Source organism: Parus major, chromosome 3 (genome assembly GCF_001522545.3).
Source record: "Parus major isolate Abel chromosome 3, Parus_major1.1, whole genome shotgun sequence".
Lineage (NCBI taxonomy): Eukaryota > Metazoa > Chordata > Aves > Passeriformes > Paridae > Parus > Parus major.
In genome coordinates, this window is record NC_031770.1 from 4,406,706 (window position 1) to 4,415,928 (window position 9,223).

At 41.3% G+C, this 9,223-nt stretch overlaps 1 long non-coding RNA gene across 2 annotated transcripts; it reads left to right on the top strand.

The window, feature by feature from the left end:
• Positions 1-76: 76 nt before the first annotated feature.
• On the top strand, positions 77-4,933 carry LOC107201183. Of its 2 annotated transcripts, XR_004496636.1 has the most exons (4): positions 77-359; positions 1,186-1,356; positions 2,337-2,534; positions 4,108-4,933. It is a non-coding gene; the product is annotated as an uncharacterized LOC107201183 (long non-coding RNA). The 2 variants fall into 2 exon arrangements; XR_001520075.3 differs by lacking the exon at positions 2,337-2,534.
• Positions 4,934-9,223: the final 4,290 nt, after the last annotated feature.

Here is a 9,223-nt window from a genome sequence, read left to right on the forward strand (position 1 = left end):
TCCCGCCGCGGCCCCGCCCGCGGCCGCTCCCGCCGCCCGCCCGCCCTTCACGGCCCGGCACAGGCCCCGGGCGTGCAGTGCTCTCGGTCAGGTTTTCTGACCTTTCTTGTAATTGGGCGCGCTCGCTGCGTTGTGGGAGCTCGTTGTGTTGTGGGAGCTGGTTAAACAGCGGTAATGGCTCCGCTGGGCTGCCGTGAGGCAGCGGGTCTGAGGGGTCACGTTAATGCAGGTGTTGCCAGTTCCAAGAGACTGTTGCGGACTCAGAGAATCCCAGAACAGTTCGGGTTGGAACAGAGCTCAGTCCAAGCCCGCTGCCAAGGCAGGGTCACCCAGAGCAGGTGACACAGGAACACGTCCAGGTGGGTTTGGAATCTCTTCAGACAGAAAATACTCCGTGATCTCCCTAGGCTGCCTGTTCCAGTGCTACATCAACCTGAACATAAAGAATTTATTCCTCATACAGAGATGAAACTTCTTGTGTTTTAGTTTATGGCCGTTTCTCCTGTCTTTGGGCACTGCCTCTCTGCCCCAGGCAGGCAGCCCATGCATCCCAATGCATTCTTTACCCCATCCCAGACATAACGCTGCATTTTCCTTGGCTTCAGTGAGATTCCTGTCAGCCCCATCCTTTTGCCTTGTCAGATCCCTCTGAACAGCAGCCCTGCTGGAATAAATTAAGAAAATCGACTTCTTTGGTTAGCCTGGTAAATTGACCAGGAAAAGAAAAAATTAGAAGAGATCACTGTACAGGTCTAGGCTGCCTTCTTGTCTGTTGTGGAAATCCTTGTTTGGCTGGAGATTATCTGGGCATGGAAGTAACTTGTACTGAACAATTTTCTAACAGTTGCTGAAACACAATGCTGATAAGGCCTGTTGGTAAAAAAAAATCACATTTTTATTTTCCCACAGAAGAAGAAATAGTGGTATTTACCACCTGTGAATTTTGTTGCACTTTACCAGTTTATTTTATGAGGCTCCTTTACATCACTCCCATATTTCCCCATAGGATTCTGGGCTTAATCAAACCATTCCTTAAAGCCCAAGTATTGGTCTGACTTTTATTGTCACTGAAGCATTCTCAGGGTTAATATTTGGTGACAGAAGCAGAAGATGCCCCTAGCACTGCTCTCACTATGCAGAAATAGAACCATGACAGAATTTTTTTTCTCTTTTGTTACTTCTCAGGAGTAATGAGACCTCTCCCAATGACTCAGTGATACTCTCCTCACCAGGTATTTCAACAGGACCTGCCCTTACCAAAGAAGAGTTTTGCTGACAGCTTCCCAGCACTGCAGAGATCCCTGACTTTCTGAGCCATCTTGCCACTGCAATTAATGCCAGCTGAGGATTAAATAAGTAAGAGCCTCTCAGAACACGATTCTTGTAATATTTACTGTGTGGTACAGGAACTCTGAGTCTCCATATTACAATTTTTCTAACCCTTTCATAATTTGCAAAAGAAAAAAAATTCTTTCTCTAATTTATCATTGCCCTTCCTAAATGGATAATGTAAAATTGGATGGTTTAGCAGTGTTTACACCTGGGATGTGAAGAGAAAAAAAATAGAGCAGTAGAAATTATTTGAGAAGATACACACTTGGCTGAAGTTCCTTTGTGAGAGGGTAATACAAAAAGGACTTTTTTTTTCTCTTCTGCCAGTAAAAACTTGGAAAAGTTGAGGGAAACATGCTAATCTTTCTATAGATTCTCTAGGGAAAGAGGAAAAAGTGATTGGCCAAAGCAGAGAGAGGGCTGAGATCTGGTGGAGCCAAATTAAGAGAATTTATGTGACAAAGAACTGATGTGCAAAAGGGAAGGCTGAGGAACATTTTATTTGGTGGTGGTACAGTGTGGTGAATAATTATAGTTGTGTCATTAAAGAACATGCAAATGAAGGGGCTGAGAAGGAACAACATGTAAAATGATGGCTCCAAATAAATGGGAGTGTTCCTGTGAATTCCAAAGAACAAGGAAAGAAAAACTTACTTTGTAACTAATTTATCAGTAATTTCTAGCCACATTCAACATGGAGGAGTTTCAGGCAAACGCTGATCAGGAACAAGGCAGAGTTGGTTTCATTCCTGAAAGAGAGCAGAGTGTTCCTAAACCAGGGGAGACATGTCATGGAGCTGCTAATCCCTGTGAAGTAGGTCAGGCTTGCCAAGATGAAGATGGTACACCTCATTTGAACCTGATTAGGAACATCCATTAGGAAATGGATAAAAAGAGAAAGCAAGGAAGGCCAGTTAGAGCAAACAAGTGCCTGGGCCAGACCTTCTCTTGGTTCTGTGATGTCGTCAATTACTCTGTGCCTTACACAATTTACTCTCCTTTAGCTTCAGTGGGCTTCTGTTAACCTGTACTGCTCCAAGTTCTACACTGTGTGTGTGGTGCTCTGATGGCTCTGCACAGACCTGGAGAGTTACAGATTTCCAGCTTCCATACTCCCACTGTTGGTACAGAAAAGCTTCAGGAATCAAGCTGTCACTTTAGGTTTCCACAGCTGTTTATAGAAGTGTAGCCATGAGCCCCAGGTAAGTTTTGGACAGAATTTGATTTAAAGGAAAAAAAAAAAAGAAAAAAAAAGGTAATTCTAGTCTGTATTTGTTTGCTTTAATCTCAGTTATAAAATGTAAAGTTCAACTACGGTATGGAAAGAACAAGTGAAGCTGCATGAAGGGAAAGATACCAACCTGTCCTTTTGTTTAGTGACAGCTCACAAATATTTCTGTGCTGGAATGATAATTTATCTGGGTGACCAGCCCTTGCTCTGCACAGAGGACAACACCAAAGTACATTTTTTTCCTAGACTTCCCCATCAGTAATTTCACTATTTCTCTTGAACTGTATGAGAAATACAGGGCTTTGTGTTTTGCCACTATTTTTATATAGGGAGGTTGAACTAGGTGACTTCTGAAAGGTCCCTTCCCACTCATACTTTGGTGTCTTTGTGTTCATTGAATTAAATTTGCCTCCTCTGATAATGTGGTTTTCTAGTGGAAAAAGAAGGGAGTTTAAAACTTAAGAGATTTTAGGTGTGTGCTACAGAGGATGAAGTTGGAAAATTCTTTCTGTATCTTGGTTTCCATTAGATTTATTTTCTACTTTGTTGAATGTTGTCCTATTATTAGTTTGTGTGGGTGTCTCGTGGTAAGGAAAGGTATTCCAGCATTCTTGACATCTTTTCTTTCCCTGTGTGCCATGATGGATTCATGACACTGCCTAGAGCAGAATAAATTACTGCAACACTGATTTTCCTAAAATACACTTGATACCACCAGCTACAATTTTTTTACCAGTTCTCTACTGGATTTCCAGAGCTACTCTCCTAAACTTCTGGAATTTGTTCTCGATGGATTGGTTGTGAAACTAGAAAACAAGAGGTTATCCTCACACAGACAATAAGAATGATGGTATTTCCAATTTTAATTTGTACATGTGTGTAACGAAACAATGCAAATAACAGTTGCAATATACTTTTCACTATGTGAATGCTAAAAGTGGTTTATAACTTAAATAATGTGGTAGAGAGTAAACAAGATGTGGCCAAAAATACATATTCAATGCATTTTCTAAAATGGATTTATTGAGAATAAAGCTTGTTATATTTAAGGAGAATGGCTTAGTTTAGAACAGATAAATCAATAAATACACAGCACTGTAACAGTTGGGAAGTCACCATGGCTCTGCCTTTGATGTCCAATAAAAATGAACAAAAGCTTTTAGACAAAACTTTGACTTTTGAAAAGGAACATTCATATCTGTGCTTCAAAAATCAGACTAAAGAATTCATTGGAATATTAAAAGAATATACATGAAGAGCCTTCTTGTTCATATTCATCAAATTAACGTGAATCTAATGACTACTCACCAAAAGGTAGGTATGAAATGAGAGAAGGAAATCATATCTGCAGGGTACTGTCCCCAGAATACATCCAGTTGAATGTGATACTCAGTAACATCTCTGACTAACTTGGGAGTTTTGAGAAATGTGAAGAGCTAGGCCTGCCAAGATTTGGAGACAAGTTATCAAGGGTATTCAGCATTGAAAAATGTATCTTACTATTAAAAAATATATCATCTCTCGCTTTTATACTTTTTACACAGGGAAGTTGATGTGCACCCACCCTCCTGAGTGGCTCCTCTTGATCTTGTAGCATGAAATAACATTGAAAAATCTGCTTTTTTCACCTTGCCTGCATGTCCAGAGGTGGAGTTTGTCATCCAAAGTCTGAAACAGAGGCGCAGCAGAGTACAGCAGTGCTCAGTGTACTTCCTGCAGCCAGAGATGTCCACAAGCTCCAGGGAGCAGGGATAATACCAGAGCACACCTTGTCCAGGAAGCAGAAATGCCCCCGTGGGAGCAAGAGGAACAGCCTGCTGCCTCTGGAAAGGTGGCTGCTCAGCGGGAGAGCTGGCACAGAAAGGACAAGGGTGGAGCCTGCAGGGCAGCCTGTTCCTCCGGCAATGCCTCTGTGTCAGCATCTTCCCCCTCTCCCGAGGTTCCAAGGGAAGGTGGGGGGGAAGGCATTGCCAGGCTTTATGTAACCTCCAGCCCTGGAAAGAGGTGCATGCTGGGGCTCCCTCTCCCCACACAGCACCCAGCATGCAGGCACGCCTCCACACCCTTCTCTTTGCACAAGGCAGGAGAGACCTCCCACAAGATCATCTCCCACCTCTACTGTGCATCTGTTCATTTTCTGCCTGTCAAGCCTTCTCAGAATTTAAAAGATCTTACAAGAGATAGGGGAACAAGCTTTCAAGTTTGAGTGCATCAGATCTGGACAGATCTGATATCAAATGTGAATTTTTATTGCTTTGGCTTACTTTTCTTACCTTTTTTATTTTTTCCAGAGTGGAAAAGAAAGAGAACTGCTGTGTAAGGAATTGTTGCTTGCAACGTATTTTTCTGAGCAATAAAAATACCTTCAAGACAGCAGTACAATTCTCTTTTTAGCCTTGACACCTCCAAATCCTAATACACGTGGCTGAGTTAGATGGAAAGGTATTATTAGGTTTTTATTAGATTATGATGCAAACTCAGTCTGGCTAGGCTCATCAGGCAGTAAATCTAGTGTCAACAGCTGTGACCAAATTCTGCTCCTGTACCTGTTACTGCTTGTGGTCAGTTTTCCTCTGGTTTTCTGTCAGTTGTGAGAAAGGCATGCATGTACCAGGGCAGGCTTCCAGTACAACCTGTATTGACAGAGTAATTGTGATTGTGCTCCTAAATGAAATCAGGAATAATTCTATTAAAAGAAGAAGAGTTATTCTTCCTCACACAATGCAGGATTCCAAAATTCAGGCCTTAATCACACAAATAGGACTTTTATGATACACCATGGGTATTAGACATGGCTTTTACCATCAGTGACTTCTTGTTTCAGCAATAACCTTTTTTCAGCTCCTGTGTGGCAGCCACATGTTGTGCTAAAGAAGTGAATCAAACTCTGTTAGCCAGGGAGACCTGGAGATCTGCTGTTGTCCTCCACAGAGACTGCACAAAAATTGTCACTCTGAAAGCTGCCCTGGATCCTGTGAACACAGCAAGAGCTGTTTCCATTCCAGGCAGTGCCACAGTCCCACTTCAGGAATGCCAAACTCACTTTAATCCTGCTCTGACTGCTGCAGGAGCTCAGCAGTGAAGCAAAGGTACAGATGGAAACCCAGGCCAAGCTCACAGATGTCCTGTGGCAGAGGAGCTGCTGTGCACTCTGTAACACACAGAATAGATGCTGTGATTTTAAAGGTTGCAATACACCAAGACTTCCTCCAGAAAGAATAAAAGCTCACCTGACAGGATGGCAAGTTTGAGAAAATGAAACTCTTGCATCATAAGCCAAATTCTTGCTTGTAGGCAGCTCTTGGATAGTGTAGCAGAGCCATAAATCCAGATGCCACTGCATGTAGTTCTCAAGCAAAGCTGCCAAAAATCCCAACCTCTGCAAATATCCTTATTTATTAATCTGAATTTGTGCTGAATTAAGCAACTTCTGATGAAAGCAGCAGGATATAACAGTGTATATAACAGTACCTTCCAATGTATTGCTGTATCCACACTACCTTTTCTGAGTTTGTAGCCATTCTATCCCCCACTAAGAGAATATCTTCACCTAAAAGCAGTGAAAAATAATATTCCTGCCCCCATCTGAACAATTAATGGATATTCTGCCTTAATATTTATTCCAGGTATTATTATACCTGGAATAAATATTAATATATTTATTAATATTCTCTAATAATTTTCAAACTTTGGAAAGTAATGTTAATTTCCAGGTACTTCAAAACAGGTATAGAATTGTTATCCTGCACCTCCTGTTTAACCAGATCTCCTGTTCCTTTCCCACTTACCAGTGGATGATGTGCACCAGGGACAAGTAATGCTCAGCCTCTTTTTTCCTTTTTCCCTGGCAACCATTTAAACAAGGTAACAAGTGCACAGGACGTTGCAAGGCACTGGAAAAATCTACCTGTACAGAGAAACTTACTGAAATCCCCACTGAATGTGAGAAATGTAATTATGTGACTATATCGTGACTGTAATTCTCCTCCCTCTCCCTTTCCCAGAGACTGTTGAAAATAAGTTATTTGAAAGAAGAATTACATGCAATATGATCTGAGTTTAACTCAGCACTTATCTTGAATCAGTAGTGTCCAATAGACATTTCAGGCCATTTATTCTTGGGACAATGATCTCAAATTGTTCCTGGAATTTTAGGAACAAGATCACTTTCAGTTAGAGCAGAAAATCTGTGGGGTAATTTTATGATAAGTTAGTAGAATGAAAATTGGAGTCAATCCAAAAAGTTTTTTACACTGCAGTGTAAAGCAGGTGGAGTTCCAAATTCTTGTTCCAGAAAATACCTTTTTCATAACCAAAAATCCAGGTGAATGATGAGCCAGGCGAACAAAGGTGATTTTATTAGGCTGCAGAATTCCTACAAAATGAAATTTAAAGATTGCTTATGTGTCATATTAATTTATGTGGTCACAGAAATAGCTCTGCTCAAAAAAAAGAAGTACTGTACAGATCAATAATCCTGGGCAGGGGTGCATTTACATCCCCTCTGCTGCTGGTGAGCAAATGCCTCTCTACAGGTGCCAAGGAAAATGGGCCACTCAGACAACTGCTTGCAGGCCAGGCTCCATCTGGTACAGAACATTCCCAGAGCTCGCTGTGCTGCTGCTGGGGCTGACAGTTGCCAGAGGCCCAAACACTGCTGCTGTCTAAAGAGCTTTTTAGGCTGTTTGCCACCTGGGGTGGCACTTGTCTTTCAGGTAGTAGGACACTGATCTGTGGACTGCTGTATCAGTGCCTCTTCCTGCAGGGCTGTTGGATTTGGCAGGAGTCTGGCTTGAGGAGTCACTGCTAGGTTAGGCTGCAGATCAATTGTTCAATGGAGAAATTGTATCTTGTTGCTGTGCCACATGAAAGCAGAAGTCTTTTAAAATGCAAATTGTCTGCAAAAAAAAAAGAAGAGGGTACTCAAACTTCCAGGAGGCTGAAATCCTAGTCTTTTGTTTGCCAAGGCCACAGAAGTCTTTGCATATACAATCAGCAATCAGTCATTAAATGCTACTTCCAGAGTGTCCATAAATATTTAAGCCTATTACAACTTTCAGACATACAGTTTGATAATTAAGGTGATCCCCACAAGGAAAATGTTTGATTTTGATTTGGGGGGGATTCCTGAGCAGAGCACTTGTGATCCAGCCCGAGAACATGAGGGTCTCAGTCACGAAGTCAAGATATTTTTCTTTTGAAAGAACAGGAAAACTGTAGAGGGTGCACATTTATCTGAAGTGTGGGCTGATGATACGGGCTAATTTAAAAGTTTCTTTCAGAGCTACCCTTTTGCCAAGGAATGCATTAACAAATATCTAGAAATAGCAGGCTTTATATGGAATATGTTGAAGTTGGTAAGTGCTCAGAGGCTCATTTGCCATCCTTCTCCTGTTAAGCACTGTTCAGCTCCACAAGTGGACAGTGCAAACCAGTTCTAAGAAGTGGATTATGTATGGTAACAATCTAATGGATATAAATACATCATTTTATATGGCTTATTCCAGAAAAGCCCTGTGCTGAAAGTGATGGATATTCTTTAAGCTGATATTTTATGTTTTGTTGTCCCATTTCTGTGACTTTTTCCATGATAAATGAGTAGGAAAAAACGGGACAGCATAAGACAATGATGGCATTCTCTGTTTATGTCTCAGATTCCACAGGGAGATGTTGTGCTTCTGTTTTGGAGATTCATTTGTGAAAGAAAACCACCAGGAGTGTAAACCTGAAGCCAAAGGCATCTTGAAAGGAGCCACATTCAGTGACTGAGCAGACACTGACACTCATAACACTGACAGAGCCTTGGCCACAAAGATAGGGGAAGACTGCTTCCTGATTTGACTTCATAGGGAACTGTACTTTTGGCAAACCGTTAAGGTATTACTAGAAATTTATAGTTTATTTTTGATTTAATCAGAGATCCATGCACAAGAATCATGTCCTGGTAAATGGTTCTTTCTGACAGCACTCCCAGTCCTCCTTTCACATGTTTGGGAAGAAGCTGAGTTAAATGCTTCATTGAGATAGAAGAAAAGAATACTCTGTTGCAGTTTAGAGAACAGTAAAAAATATTTTAAAATTAAAGAACCCTCCAAGCAATTTCTGAAATGCAACCATGTGATTTCTGTTGCAGAAAGGAGAAAAAAAGCCATAAGAATGTGCAGGGAGTCAGGCAAGTCCCACCACACCCTAAGAAATGAGCTCTGTTGTCATTCTCTAAAACGGAGGGCTGTCATTTGGAAATGTAACAGACATTTTTTAAGTCTTCCTGTCTGCCTACCATATTGTATTGCTTGTGGTTCATCATTTCCCAGTAAAATCTGGGCTGTGAACAAAAGGCCAGACAACTACAACTTTTTTGGCTGGTAACAGGTACTGGTTACTTCTGCCTAAGAAGAACTCTGGATTTTATGTCCAGAATTTTTTAGGGCTCAGCACTATCCCTTAACATAAGTACCAAAAAAATAGCAAATCATGGGGGATTGTAATGAAAGTATAACCCCTCCCTTAGGGTTACTGCAGCATCAATCTGCTATTTTCACATTGCATTCCTGTTTTCTAAAAGTCTCTAGTAAAAGCAGATAGCTTTTAACCAGCCTGCTTGTTTCTCAGCAAAGTAAGAACCAGAACCTTCTTTGGAAAGAAAAAAAAAAAAAGAAA